The 7,645-nt window shown below is 43.7% G+C and overlaps 1 long non-coding RNA gene across 1 annotated transcript in view; it reads left to right on the top strand.

Annotated features, from left to right (window-relative positions):
• Positions 1–6,589: 6,589 nt before the first annotated feature.
• Positions 6,590–7,645, top strand: part of LOC137225774 (uncharacterized) — a 2,291-nt gene continuing 1,235 nt past the window's right edge. Inside the window, exons 1-2 of the long non-coding RNA XR_010944021.1 lie at positions 6,590–6,709; positions 7,127–7,229. This is a non-coding gene — a long non-coding RNA (uncharacterized lncRNA). The remainder of the gene's footprint in view (positions 6,710–7,126; positions 7,230–7,645) is intronic.

The raw sequence follows: 7,645 nt of genomic DNA, 5'->3' as shown, positions 1-7,645 counted from the left end.
GTGCCTCCATGTACTTCTAGCTCACCTTCATTTGAATGCTCCCTGACATGGGTCTGGAGTAATTTTCCATCCATGCTCTGTCTGGAACTCATGGCATTTCCCACATCCTAGAATTGGACACACAAACTAGACAGGGTGACAGCCCTAGCAATTAAGGGAAAGGTGCCCTGGATGAAAGCCTGATAGAGCTGAATTTGGGTATGAACTTGAGCTTTACTTCCAAGGCATTTTTCCTTGCAATCCCAATCTCCAGCTCATCCAGATCCCACATCAAGCTTGTTCAATGGCCAGGTGGGGCTGTTGGCAGTGGGGACAGAGCGGAGGGAGAAGTGGTGGTGGGGGGGTGCGTGTGGAACCTAAACCTGAACTTCAGCCACATCTCTCATGCTTCTCAGCTCTGCTTGGTGCCTCAAGGGACTGACCATTTTCAGGTTGCATTTCCCAGGCTCCCAGAATCAGGTGGCTTCCAGCTGGGTTCAGCCAGTAGAAGGCACTTGATACAGATGGGAGGGAGGGAGGAAGAGAGGAGCCATGTTATTTCTCTTTCACCTTCTTCACCTTGGGGGTCTCTCCAGTAGCAGCTGCCTGTCTTCCTGGACTCCAGATCCTACTAGACAGGTGTGCTATGGTTCCAGCTTCTGTTTGGTGGCCCCAGCCCTTGGGTTCTGATAGTCCTATCTCCTCCTTTGTCCCCGCAGCCTACAGGCAGTAGCTGCATCTTGCCATTGCTACCTTCTGATTTGCCTCATTATCTCCTGTCTGACTTCTCAGCTCTTCCATCACCTGAGTAATTCCCGGTACTAAAATCCCTCTGTTTTAGATACTCAAATGTGACTTTCATTATTTTGGGTTGGACATTGACTGATACAGAGAGATTTGTCTTAAAAAGCTATGTGAGCATTTTCTTTGTGTCAATTTTTGTTTCCCCTTATCAGCAGAAGACACAGCATAATAAATATGGGCTCATCTCTATAAGGCTACACAGTTGTGAAAATGTGTATGCTTTTATTTTTTTCTCACACCAGAGTTTTATGAAGCAAAACACCAAAAGGTCTTTTCAAAGTAAAGGGCCTTTAAGAGTAAAGAAGTTTAAGAAGAAAAAGAAGTAAAGATGGCTAAGTCTCTTGTTTTCTCCTCTTTCTTTAGAAATCAGTATTTTTCACTCTGTGTTTTGAATATGATTCAAACTTTCACTTCTATCGCCAGCCCTTGGTTTGGAAGGAGAGAGAGAGAGAGAGGGTGAGGGAGAGAGAAATCAGCCCAGCAGGCAGCAAACCTAGTGTGCAAACATTATTTGTGAACACTGTGTGCTTGGGTGAGCTGGAATTATTCATCTGAGAAGACGTGAACCCTCCTCCACTTATTTGGGCTTTGGGATCTGACCTCATTTGGGAGCTGAAATTCAAGGGACAGAAAGAAGAAAGGGGATGGAGGGGGACAAAGGAGAGGGGAGTGGGAGATGGAGCACATTCTCCCTTGGCGATGGGAAGTCATTCCTTTGTCAGGAAAGCAGTTCATTTTTGAAGGCCAGATGCCTTCTTCATACTCAGGTGTGAAGTTGGCTTAGGAAGTGAGTTTAGCTTGCCTGTGTGCTTTTACAAATGTGTTGGCTGCTCAGCAAATTCCGTACAGAAACATTTTAGATAAGCAGAAGAGAAAATTATATTTTAAAAAGTTGATGTAGCAGAAGGTCAGAGTACAGAATCAAGAATGCAAAAAGGATATTCTATGTTCTGGGCTTTAAAAAAGTGTGTGTGTGTGTGTGTGTGTGTGTGTGTGTATGTGTGTGTGACACACACTAATTTAGACCAGCTGGGGTGATCTCACAGGGACCCCATGAGCCAGAGCTGTCATTTCTCCATGGAGAGCACATCTCCCCTGGAAGTGTGTACTCAGGTGCAGTTGAAGGGTCTGAGGTCATGGCTGTGGTCCTGGCCAAGATCCTCCCAGGCTTCAGCCTCTGCTTCCTCTAGAGAGCATTAGTCGAAAGCCATCCTTCAGAGGTCAGAGCCAGACCATGAGTCCAATGTGCATGACCACAGCATAAATTAGCCTTGGAGACAAGGGGGCCTTGTTAATCCAGACATTGTCCTTCATCTTGGAGAAGTTGGATGTCTCTTTTCTCTCTTCCTTCTTCCCTGGTCTTTGAGAGCTCGAGTGGTAAATTTCTCTGAGGTAAGTTATGAGGAACTTCTTCAAAGAAACAGAGATAAGACAAACATTTCCTTGGACTACTTCTCCACCTCATTCTGCTTTTCCAAAGCTCTGGTGGGCCCTGGATTCATCCAGAATCCGGGGTATTGTGCTTCCTAAAAAGGCCAAGAAGACCCGCTTATGTTGGAAGGAAGGAGAGGAAGAGAAAAGATAGTAAAGGAAGAGGGATTTCTTAAGGGGGTGCATTATAGGCTCCTATACCTGCAAGGGACTAGAAAGGTCATCTCAGTTAGTTCACTACATTTATTCAAACAGCATTTATCTTCTTAAGTTTACCAGGGGACTGTATGCCCTGTAAGAGCTGTGCTTGGTTTCTTCTGTTTAATGCTGTATCCCAGGTTGAGCTTGGAAGGTGGGAGGAGAGGTCTGGAGTCACCCCAAGATTCCAACAATACAATGAGCAAATGTAGAAAAGTACTTGTTATTTTCAAAAAGCTCACACATACTGTTTAAAAAGAATTGTATTGTCTCTATTTAGAGAATGGTGGAAAAGTAAGGGAAAATTTACTGAAAACCTACTATGGATAACTCTTGGACTTTCATCCAAGGGATTTTCACAGAGACAGAGAATCAGAGCTATTGTTTTCTGGGGCCACAGTGACCACTGAAGACTTGAAGAACTCTGCAGCTCAGCAAGAATCAGAGAGAGGACTTAAAGCATTGTTTATGAACTTTGTGCCTGCTTGTGAAAAGGCAGCTTAAATTAGGAAAGTGGGCTGGGTGGGGACCATGGCAAAATGAATAGCACATGTCCAATCTAGAGGGGAGGAAAGGGCCTTCTTTGTACTAGACGTTGGCTCCGGGAGGAGTGTACCTCCAGTGAGGCCAGATCTTGAGATGTTTCAAGACAAGACAGAAAGTTGGTATTTATGTAAAATATCCTGATGTGATATGTTGGTGATCAATTAAAACAATTAATACAGTTGACAAAATAGAACATGCTTGCAGATAGGGTCCTCCTTGCCAATTTTTTGTCTCTACACTAATGAAATTCAGGCTCCCCCATAACAGTCTACTCTGTCATAGAAATTCTTTTCTGCCATTAAAAAAACATTGTTTTCCATGGAATTTAAGAAGGATTTTCATGAGTTTGGGGGCAGAAAAACTAGTGACACAAAGTGATGCTGAGGGTCCTTTTTATTTCTTGCAGCTTATGCTTGTCATCCCAATTCCCTGAGAGCCCTAACTTCTGAATCCTGCATAGTATGTGTCACTGTGCTGGGCACAGAGAGGGCACACACACTAAGTATATGTTAATGAAATAAATCTGGATTTCTTCTAAGTCTAACTAAATGGAGAACTGGAGGATTTAGGGTGGATGAAAATGATCTAATTGTTAGTAGTCAAAGATTTCTGTCTTCTTTGTCTCCAATTCTCTGAAGCTTGCATTAGATATCTATGGCTGGGTAACAAATTACTTTAAAACCTAGAGGGGTGGGATAGAGAGGGTGGGAGGGAGGGAGATGCAAGAGGGAAGAGAAATGGGAACATATGTATATGTATAACTGATTCACTTTGTTATAAAGCAGAAATTAACACACCATTGTAAAGCAATTTTACTCCAATAAAGAATTTTAAAAAAAAGAACAAATATTTGTTATCTTACACTTTATGTGGGTCAGGAATCCAGGTACCTCTTAGCTGGGTACCCCTTCCTTAAGCTCTCTCATAGGCGGCAAACCAGGTTTTGGCTGGGGTTGTGGTCTCATCTGAAACATAGACCCCAAACTCACTCACACGGTTGCTGCAGGACTCAAGTTCCTCATGGACCTTTGGACTGAGGGTTCTTTGTTTCCTATTGATCAGGGGTCTCCTTCAGTTCTTTGCAATGTGGACCTCTCCATAAGGCAGCTCCTAAAAGGGGAATTGGTTTCCATTAGAACAAACAAGCAAGGGAGAAGGTAAAGGAGTACAAGACAGAAGCCAAAGTCTTTTCCTTAACCTAATCTCAGAAGTCATATCCCATCACTTTTTTCCATATTCTATTTATTGAAGGATACTCACTAGATCCACCTCACACATGAAGGAAGGGAATTCTGCAAGTCACAGGACTGTCACAGCAACAGAACCACGAGGATTGATACCTTGATCCTTTCTTCCTGCTTATTTCTTAGCCTTTCTTTCTAACCTAGAATTTCTATGGGGTCCTGAGAGTTTTCATACAACCTCTTTCCAAAAAATTCCAGGAATTGTAAGCATTTTTTTCCCTTTCATTCAAGTCAATTCCATATAAAAAAAAATCAGAGAGACAAATAACTTTTAGAATTTAAAATTTAGGATTTTGTGTCTGGTGTCCAGATCAGATGATCTTGGTCCTGTAGTGACTGAGCACCTGAGAAGTGGAAGTCAACGTTGTTACAGTGTTTTCTCTGTTATATCTTAGGCATTGGCTAGTGCAATGGGCAAACCTAAGTAAAGCTGGGATCAGAACCCCAGGTAGAATCTTCATTGGAGAAACTCAATATATCTGAACAGAGAGTAAGGCTAGGAGTCTGTGTCAAGAGATACACATTTATGAATCTGATGTTATTCCAAAAGGCAAGAGAGTAGGAACACCATTGGCTGAAGTGGACAGCAATACTCATATCCAGACAGTCTTTTCAGGCAGGAATGATACCTTGATTACTGGAGGTTCAAGGGAGAGGCCATCAGTAAGAATAGGCAGAAAGCTGGCTTTGGATGGCCTGGCAGGGACTGAATTAAGAGGTCAAGGACAGGGCATCTCAGCTGCTAATGAGACTGGGCTTCAAGGAAGTTTCCCTAGGGAGGATGGGAAACAAGCCTGGATCTCAATCATTGAAGATGAATACACAAGACAGAGAAGCAGCTTAGGAGAAAACTAGGGCTTATGACAGAGGTTTGGTCAATAAATAGGTAAGAACCTGATTATTGGGGAAGAAGATAGCCACAGTCAAGTTGGACCAGTAGCAAGACAACCACATAGACAAAAAGCTGACCACTGCCAGAAACCAAGATTGGTCTCAGAGTTTGGCATGGGACTGAGACTACTGGTTGAGAAAAAGCAGTCTCACTTGCCAGGGGGAGAATAATGCAGGAACCCAGAGCCAGGAGAGACATTAAACCCTGGCGACCTTGTGACCAATTGCACTCAATGCCCTCTGATACCTCATGGGAAAATCAGACAAATGTTATTCTGAGAGTCAATTAGCTTTCATGATTTCCTTCCCCAGTTGAACATCAGCATGAAATTGGAGGCTTGGCTTCCAAGCTCCCATCTGCCTCTGTTCCCTTTCCCTCTTGTGAGGCAGGGTGAGAAAGAGGACACAACAGAACAGAGTGAGGAGGGTGGGATGGGGGAGTGGGTGTGATATATACGGTCGGTCTTCTCTACCTCTTCACAAGCTACTCCCCCAGCTCTGGAATATTCTTCCCCTTTCTGCCAAGCCACATTCTCCACAGGATGCAAACATTTAGCTCTGCTTTTGGCTTTTCCAGAAATCATCCCAAATCTTCTCTTTTCCTCATCCTCCCTCACCTCTTCCACACCACCCACGGCCCCCCCCCCCCCCCCGTCATCATCTGGCTTTTACTCATGATGCTTCTAATTATGCAAGTTAATTCATTTCCTTTCATATTTTCCCAACCTGCCTGTATTTTCCTACCCTGTCCCTCACTACCATGGGATGGAATACTCCCCCTGGATAGGGTCATGGTTTTTCCTTCTTAAGCAAAACTCCAGTGCCTACGCTGGGCTCAGCCCACAGTTAATTCTCCAATAACATAGTTTAATGGACTCCCTGGTTGAAGGGGAAAAAACCAAAAAACAAACTGAGTTTCTGGATCTCTTTGATCTGCTTGATTTGCATTAAATTTCTGGGCACAGGAATTGCTGCAAATTTGCAGCATTTACTGTCCCCCTACACTCCTATAATACTTGTGCTTTATCACAGCAATGGAATTAGGAGTGGCTTGAGGGTAGGGGTTAGAACACAAATGTTTTCTACTGCTCATAGAAATCAGCACAGTATAGGCACCCCCTAACTGCTAAAGAAGCCCTCGCTGAATGAAATGGAATTTTCCTGAAGTGAATGCCTGTGCCTATCTTTAGGACTGGACTTTCATGATAAAAGAATCAGGAGATTTGGCTGAATTTTCCACTATTTAACTCGCTATGTTGAGGTCATGTAGAAACAACCTTTAGGAACATAATGATCTTTTAACAAGTCCATCTCTGAAGTCAAGGTTTGTCACTAGTCTGTGGGCAGACCACTGCTTTACATTATACACTTTCCTCTGTTCTTCCCAGGGCGAGGGAAGATTTTGGAGGGACAGTCTGACTCTGGTTATCTACAAAGTTGAATTATGAAACTGGCCCTTTTGAACTACACCTCTTGCAAATAAACTGATTTTTCCTAGAATGAATTGAAATGACTGAAGAATGCCAAAGCAACCAGGGATATTTTCTCATGCGGTTCAGGGATGCTTGAAGAACACCTCACACCAGTCCTCAAGATCTTTCCTGAGATCCTCTAAGGTACTGCTGATCTGACAATGGGCAGGAGGTGGGGAGTGAACATGAGGAGGTCTTGATATATCTGAATGCACTTGGCTCTAGCATGAAGCTCACACACCAGCTTTGTGGATTGAACAGATAAGTGTTTTGGGGAAGTGGAGGCACTGAGAGTCACCAGAAATTCCATCCCTGGCTTCTGTTCCACCTGAGTCCCTTACCCTTTCATCTGAGCAAGACATCAAGTGCTGCTGTTTGAGTTGGCTCTGCCCTGCTCCATGATTTCTGTTCTTTGTCTCCGTCCTCTGATGTGTGGGCTCATTTCCGTCCTTGGAGCACTATTGTTTTTTTGACTTGAACAGTCATCCCAAAAACCTCAGTAATAGGGCCTTTGTATCATTATTTACTTTTTTAATTATATATGTCTTTCCTCTCCCGAAGGTTTGAAGACATCTCATTCCAATTGAAGTAATTGCATGGGGAAAAACAAGAGCAACAACAGCTTCACTCTTCTGGGTGGAAACCTGCAGTTGTATCAAGAGGGGTAAGGAAAAAGTGGCTCATATTTGGAGAAAGAAGTTGGAATAAGGGAGTGAGAGCAGACGGTTACTTTGGTATCTGACGCAAGAGGTATGAGAAAGTAGCCCAGTGTGTTAGTTGGAAAAGTAAGACTGTGAGGCCAGGCCCAGGAAAGGCCTTGGCATGGAGTCCCAAAGGTCTGGACTGGCTGAGATCCTCTTCTGGGACTTTTGATTTACTCTCCCATCCCCACTTCTATAACATTATGCTTTATCACAGCAACTGAATCCCAATACTTTTGGGATTCTTGAGGTGGTAGTAGCTGCTCTTGGAACTTGTCCTGCCCTGCCATCCCAGAGGCAGGCTGGGACTTTAAGAAACTGGCTTTGATGATGAACCTGGGTTCCAGCTCTTCTTACTGTGAACTTGAATCAAGGATTG

Source organism: Pseudorca crassidens, chromosome 6, assembly GCF_039906515.1.
Source record: "Pseudorca crassidens isolate mPseCra1 chromosome 6, mPseCra1.hap1, whole genome shotgun sequence".
Taxonomy (NCBI): Eukaryota; Metazoa; Chordata; class Mammalia; order Artiodactyla; family Delphinidae; genus Pseudorca; species Pseudorca crassidens.
This window is presented reverse-complemented; position numbering and strand designations above follow the sequence as displayed.